General features: G+C 50.9%; 1 long non-coding RNA gene across 2 annotated transcripts; it reads right to left on the bottom strand.

Moving 5' to 3' along the window:
* Window positions 1-846: 846 nt before the first annotated feature.
* Window positions 847-5,928, bottom strand: LOC126037900 (uncharacterized). 2 transcript variants are annotated; one of them, XR_007505841.1, is made up of 4 exons: window positions 5,843-5,928; window positions 4,837-5,095; window positions 3,180-3,317; window positions 847-2,656 (listed from the first exon to the last, which is right to left on the bottom strand). It is a non-coding gene; the product is annotated as an uncharacterized LOC126037900 (long non-coding RNA). The 2 variants fall into 2 exon arrangements; XR_007505842.1 differs by having other exon boundaries at window positions 847-2,683.
* Window positions 5,929-6,288: the final 360 nt, after the last annotated feature.

The following is a 6,288-nucleotide window of genomic DNA, read 5'->3' on the forward strand; positions in this document are numbered from 1 at the left end:
TTTTTGCAGGGAGAGAGCTGGCTCTCAGCTGGGCTCAGGGTTACTTTATCACCCAGAGCGGTGCTCCAGGACAGAGGAACTGCCATCACTTTGGAGATCGGGTTGCAAGAGAGTTACCGTGAGATGCAAACAGTCCCTCTGCCTGATGCTGCACAATGAATTAATACTGCCCAGGACCACTTGTACAAGCTGAGTGGGATTTTTGGCACAGCAATTGCCCTAAAACTCTGGAATTCCTAATTGCCATCACAACCCTCTCATTGCATGACTGACGCTCGGTATGTGACGCAGCATTAATTGTGCATTGCGATTCAGAAGCTGCAACTAATTACTGTTGTCCTGACGAGTGCGCCTATACTTCCTCCTGTTGGCACACACAGGGTTGGAAGGAACACATCAAAGATTTGATCTATCCAAGCCAGTCATTCAAGAAGTGTAAAATCGCAATGACTCTTAGGCAGGGAGAGCCAGCAAAAGGCTGAGGGCCAGCCGGAGGTACATCCCCCTGTCACGGTGGGAGAGTGAAATTCATACATGCGTTTGTCAAGTAGGAAGAGCAGATTCCGACGCCCTGACTCGTTAACCTTGCGCCTTTCCCGGCATCACACCCAACCGGGAGGTTTATCTAGCGAAACATGACTATGCGTAACACTGCTCCGAAGAAGCTAATTTCCTAATTTTTAAAGAGGAACAGAGGCAGAGACTCCATCCAGGACGGAGCGTGGCGGCCGGGCGCCTCGGGGCCGGCAGCACGCTCCGCTGAGTCACCGCGCCTTGTAGCACCCCGCTGCCGTGGGGTCCTCCCTGCCAAACACCTCCTCCCGCACACCGCCTCCTGCGCCTCCCGAGTTACCCAGCCATCGGGCAATTAAGGTTATGGCTCTCCCACAGGTGACACGCCGGTCGCTGCCGTGAACAGCCAGGAGCGCTGAAAAAGCGCCCGCAAAGCAAACGCAGCGTCCCTAAGCGCCGGTGCCAAGTCTGGTACGTGCCCGTTTTGTGACAGGAACGGCGATGTGAGCCACAGCCTTGCTACCCGAGAGCCCGAACCTCCCGTTTAGTCTAAACATGCCCACGGCTGCCCGCGGCATCCATCAACATCCTGATTCAGGTTCGTGCCGCGGCTGCTGCTCACAGCCACCAAGGACGTGAGTCACCGGGGAGCGGGTGAGCCGGCCGGCTCCCTTCAAAGCACAGTGCCCTTTCCTGAGGCTTGGGGGTTGTTGTTTTTTCTTTTAATATTCCCTTTCCTGTGGGCAAAGGTCTGCCCTCCTTCGCAAGGGGAAATAGGGAGGGCTGGGACACAGGTCAGCTAGCGCAGCTGAATCGTACAGGTAGAGGCAAGATGTCGTGTCAGTCTGTTTCAGAGCAGTTTAAGAGGCAGACTAAGAGCGAGGTGCTTTAGCCTGAACACAGCCCTACCACCCCATCCCCTCCATCAGCATCTTAATTGTTTAATGCCTAATTAATAACAGCTATTCCACCTCTGCTACTAACATACTATGAGAGTTTCAGAAAATCATTCTGTACCCCCATGTGAGATCTTTACACAGAAAAGAAGTCTGACCTCTGTGAAGTGTTTCATAAAGTGAGAGCAATAAAAATGGTTTTCCCCCAGGACCTGTTTTCCCTGTCTCGAGCAAGACTTTCCCAATAGTTGTCTGCTTTTCATTTTTAAAAAACAGTTTAAAATGTTTAGCAGTAAGAAGTGCCATTATAGAAACGAGCTGTACAGAGTCTCCAACATGTGACAGTCTGTGGTAATCTCAGTGACAGTATTGCACACACATTAGCATACACATCAAATGAAAATAACATTTGAGAGAGGAACATACTCCACGTCACTCCCCCACAAGAATATTTCAGAGGGTGGGAGAGACCTGCAGCTGTTTGGAAAGTATTAGTCTCATTGCAAAGAGTCAATATTTAGTGACATATCTTTTTCCAAGTAAACTGGAGTACAGGACAAGATCTTCCACTTTACTGCTGCTCTGGGGATGCTCGTGCAGAAAGAGAGGTGGCAGCGAGCAGCTCCCCACCACCATCACGCCTGGTGCAGAAGTGGCAGCAACCGCCGATGCTACCTGACAGCGAGGTGCCTGAATTGCCAGCTGCCCCCTCTGCCTGCCCTGGCACGAGCAGCCGGTGCGGTGCTGCTGCCAGCAATGGCGGTACGACCAGCCACAGCGTGAGGATGACACGCTGCATCTTCAGGGTGCTGTGTGCTCCTCAGCGAACGCTCGCTGTGATCCGTGGAGTGGGCAGCAAGTTCACAGCAGGGAGCCCGCAACGCAGGACTGTTGCAAACTCAGGCTCTGCCTTGGAAGCGGCCGTATTAAATAAACCACGAGCTTGTCTGACACTTGGCACCAGGCCCAATCTGCGCCGAGTTGGTTTATGCAGCTAATGCCCTGCTGCGGCAGGGTAGCTGCTCCCTTCCCGCCGGCCAGAGGGATGCTCGCCCCTGGCTGCGCTGCTCCCTGGAGCGGGGGGATCTCCGGCCACAGCCTCCCCGGGCACTGGTGGGGCTGCTGATGACTTCAGGCTGTGTGGGCTGAGGCTGCATGTGCAGCGGAGGACGGCCTTGCCTAACCCCACACTCGTGGCGTAAACTGAATTAGCTCATTTCAGCTGGAGAGCATCCACAGGACTGCCTCTGTATCAAAGGATCAGCAGAATGTAACTGTCTCGAGGAATAAGAAATCCAAACATATATATACGTGCATACATTCACACACGTATGTGTACATACATATGCATTTTTACATATATACCTGAATAAATACTGCATACATTGTGTACTGCCGTGAGTAGCCTGAGTTATTTGGTGTATCAGATGGCAGTCAGCTTCTATCTGACTTTAATGAGTATTTGTTAATGCATGTGTATTAAATGAATACTGACTGAGTCAAATACAAATGATTATATCAGTAATACATGCAGAAGATAAACCTAACTCCTCAGCTAAATGCATTGCCCTGCTCTCCTTCTCTGGCATTTTTAGGCTCCAAGCCTAGAAAACAATCCTGCTTACAATCATCACACAGAACTAGCTGCAAATATTGACTAGAGTCAGAGGGATGATTTAGGCTGCAATGGCACCCTGTGATATTTAACTTTTCGGCTAGCATTCATAACATCCCAATTACACGGGGGACACAGAAGAGATAGGTACCTACCTGCAAGATGAAAAGCCAGTGCAGGGAGCACGGCGTGCCCCAGGCAGCCGCTGGAATCGCTGCTGGGGAGGGTAGAGCCCAGTCCCGCTCCCCATGAGGGCTGAAACACTTCTTTGCAAATACTCTTTCTAATCCCATCTTCAAAAAAAAAAAAAAGAAAGGGGAGGCTTTTCAGCTCTTTGAAGGAATGTAGGAAGTGGGAGCAGGGAATCCTCTCTGTAGACCCATACGTGAATCATGACTTTCTGTTTTGGTTCATCTAGGAGCTGGGTTTGGTCTTCATTGCTCCTACTTTCACCCACTGGTTTAGTGGTTAAAATAGTCAGCCAAGATGTGGGAAACCCTGGCCCAGCCCCTTCCTCCGCCCAAGGGCAGTTTCATGCTCTCGCTGCCCTCTCAGCTCCACCTGTGGAAGCTCTCCCTTTTTTGTACGGAGTCCATAAATATTTATTGGGTCAAGTCAGAGTGAGTCTCTGGCCTAGAGGTCACCACTTATCATCAGAGGCAGAAAAGCCTTTTCCCATCCTCGCTCCTATAATTATTGAATACCAAATACTGAAATGTTCCCTGCAGCACGTTGCCTGCCACCAAGACTTCCTAATCTGGGTGTAAAAGGGGCCAGCACCTCCCCTCTCCCTGGCTGCAGTGGCCTGGGGGGGGACAGACATGTAGGGACTTTGATGACTGCGCGTGTGGAAAAGCAGGATGTAACAGAGCTAGATCTTTACAGGGTCGAGGCAGGTTGCTGTGAATACACCTAAATGTTGGGTTATGATGTTGTCTGAGGCTCCTCTTAGATGTGTGCGGTGGTACATAGTCACCACCAAGTCACTGCTGTAAAGATACAACATGAATTAAAATAAAAGCTGGTCACATTAATCTTTTCTAAAATATCTGAGGTCTGTATGAGTCCAAAGCTTCCCAGTGGACACTGAATTTTCTCTTGATGATCCTGCCAATGACACTGCCCATTGCTAGTAGCAGCACCAGGCCAACTCCTCTAGCTCTGCTCTGTTAGAGGCCCTAAGCTATGCTAATACAAGAAAATATTTGCTTCAGGTGAAAGGCTTTTCCCAGGATAGCGTTCAGGAAATGTAGGGGGAGGGGAAGAAATGAAATTGAGGAAAGAAAAGCTCTATATACCTTTATTCTTTTCCAGCCCCACACAACACCCACTTCTCTGAAGAAGTCCCCTTGACTTTCCCCCAACCACATGAGCCATTTTGTCTTTGAAATTCTCTCCAGGCACACTGGTTTTGTCTACTCTTATGGACATACTTTACTCTTCCATTTCTGCTCTCACCATATAAAATTGCACTCTTCACAACAATGCACTTGACCGGCTGAACTTGAAGCAAAGCATCACGAAGCCCGTCCTTAACCACACGGCAGACTGGTCCTTCCCGCTGATGTTGTACCCACCACCTCGCCTCCCTAAATTTCTAAGCATTAAAGCAGCGAGGGACCTGCCCCGGCAGGGATGTGCGCGTCAACCAGCAAAAACCGATAACAGCAGAAGTATTTTGCTGCGTCAAATCCCTGGCAGCACCGTAGCTACATATTTTCCCGATGGTAATCTCCTTGCCCGGGGTGCTCTGTGGGTGCAGCACAGGAGAAACGTGTTTCACCAAGTCAGCGCCAACCCGCGCCAACTCACCCTTTTATTCAGCAGCAAGAAGGTCTTCGCATATCTTCCAGCATCTCTTCCAGCAACCAGCAACACTTGGTTTTACCCAGGGCGAAACGGAGACACAATTCACCCTCTGCCGCTGTCTGGGATGAGGCGGCGCGTCTTTCCTCTCCCCTCCCCGTGCCTTGCGTTCCCGATTTCCCCTGGGCTCCAGAGGAACAATCCTTGCCTTGTTCCCGCTCAGTGACCTGGCGCTGGGATTAACACGCATGAGCGGCTGCATCATCTGCACGGGGAAAAAATGCCGGGGCTGCAGCCGGGTGTAAGTGGCCGGGGCATGCCTTTGCCTCGGCCACTTATGCCCAGCCGCAGCCATCCATCCGCTGGATGGATGGACATTTAACATAACTCAGGAAAGACATTGCAAAAAAAGCCCCAATCCACCCTGGTTTTTGAGCAGGATGAAAAGAAGAGGCTGATCCATGGGGTTTCTTGGGTGGAAAGGGCATCTGCAGGGAAAGCCTTGCACTGCATTGCTGGTGGGGCTGCAGGGAGGACTGCACAGAAGTGGGGGTCAAATAGGTGATATTAAGAGCAGCAGAGCCCCCAGATGACTTGCCCTCCAGCTGCGAGCTTGATTTCAATAATTAATAATAATAAATATAGGCCCTTTGTGGGGTATTGCCAAGAACCTCAGCCCTGCCTGAGGCTGTGTGCCCCAGGGAGACCTTCCCACGCCGGGAGTGGGACTTGGGGAAGGCAAGCGTCAACTGAGGAAACACATCACGGCCACCGAAGCGTTCTGCATGGATCACCAACCAGGGAGCTGATGGGAACAGTTTCCAGCCCCTACCTGGGGAGCTGTGAGGGGCCCCAGGGAAGGAGCCTGCCCTCTGCAATTTTCTCAGGGCTGTGCTCTCCAGCACCTCCAAAGGGCTATTTTTTTCAGCTGCTGAAAAGATGATGTCAAGGGTTGAATCTCTAGGAATTTTTTAGAAATACAGTTTATACCCATATGTAGTTTCTTGCAAACCTGAAAAAGGCAGGCAGCCGCAGCTGGATCTGACTTTCTGCTCTGGCTGGCGGCTGAGGGCGGTTCTCCACTTGCCTTGCTGGAAAGCCCTAAGGGAAAGCAAGGAAGGCAACAGCATCCACCCACTGCTTCATTTGACTGTCCCAGCATCACCATTTTCAAGTGCTAGCAGGATGCCGCTATTAGGCAGGATGAAGAAACACTGCTCCGAATGCTCTCGGAGCCAAACATCGGAGCTGGAAGCAGAGGAAAGAGCCATCCTGCAATGAAGGCCAGGTTACCTGCTGGTCCTCTGGTTCAGAGGTAACTTCTGCCTGAGTAGACATACCTGAGAAAATCTCTGATAAGAACAACTTGGCGGTGCCGACCTCACAGGGGTCTTTAGGCATCAGAATGCACTTATAGAAAGTTATAATTTCAGTCTATATCATTTCACCTTACCCCTT

The sequence above is a fragment of the Accipiter gentilis genome, chromosome 4 (genome assembly GCF_929443795.1).
Source record: "Accipiter gentilis chromosome 4, bAccGen1.1, whole genome shotgun sequence".
NCBI classification, from domain to species: Eukaryota; Metazoa; Chordata; class Aves; order Accipitriformes; family Accipitridae; genus Astur; species Astur gentilis.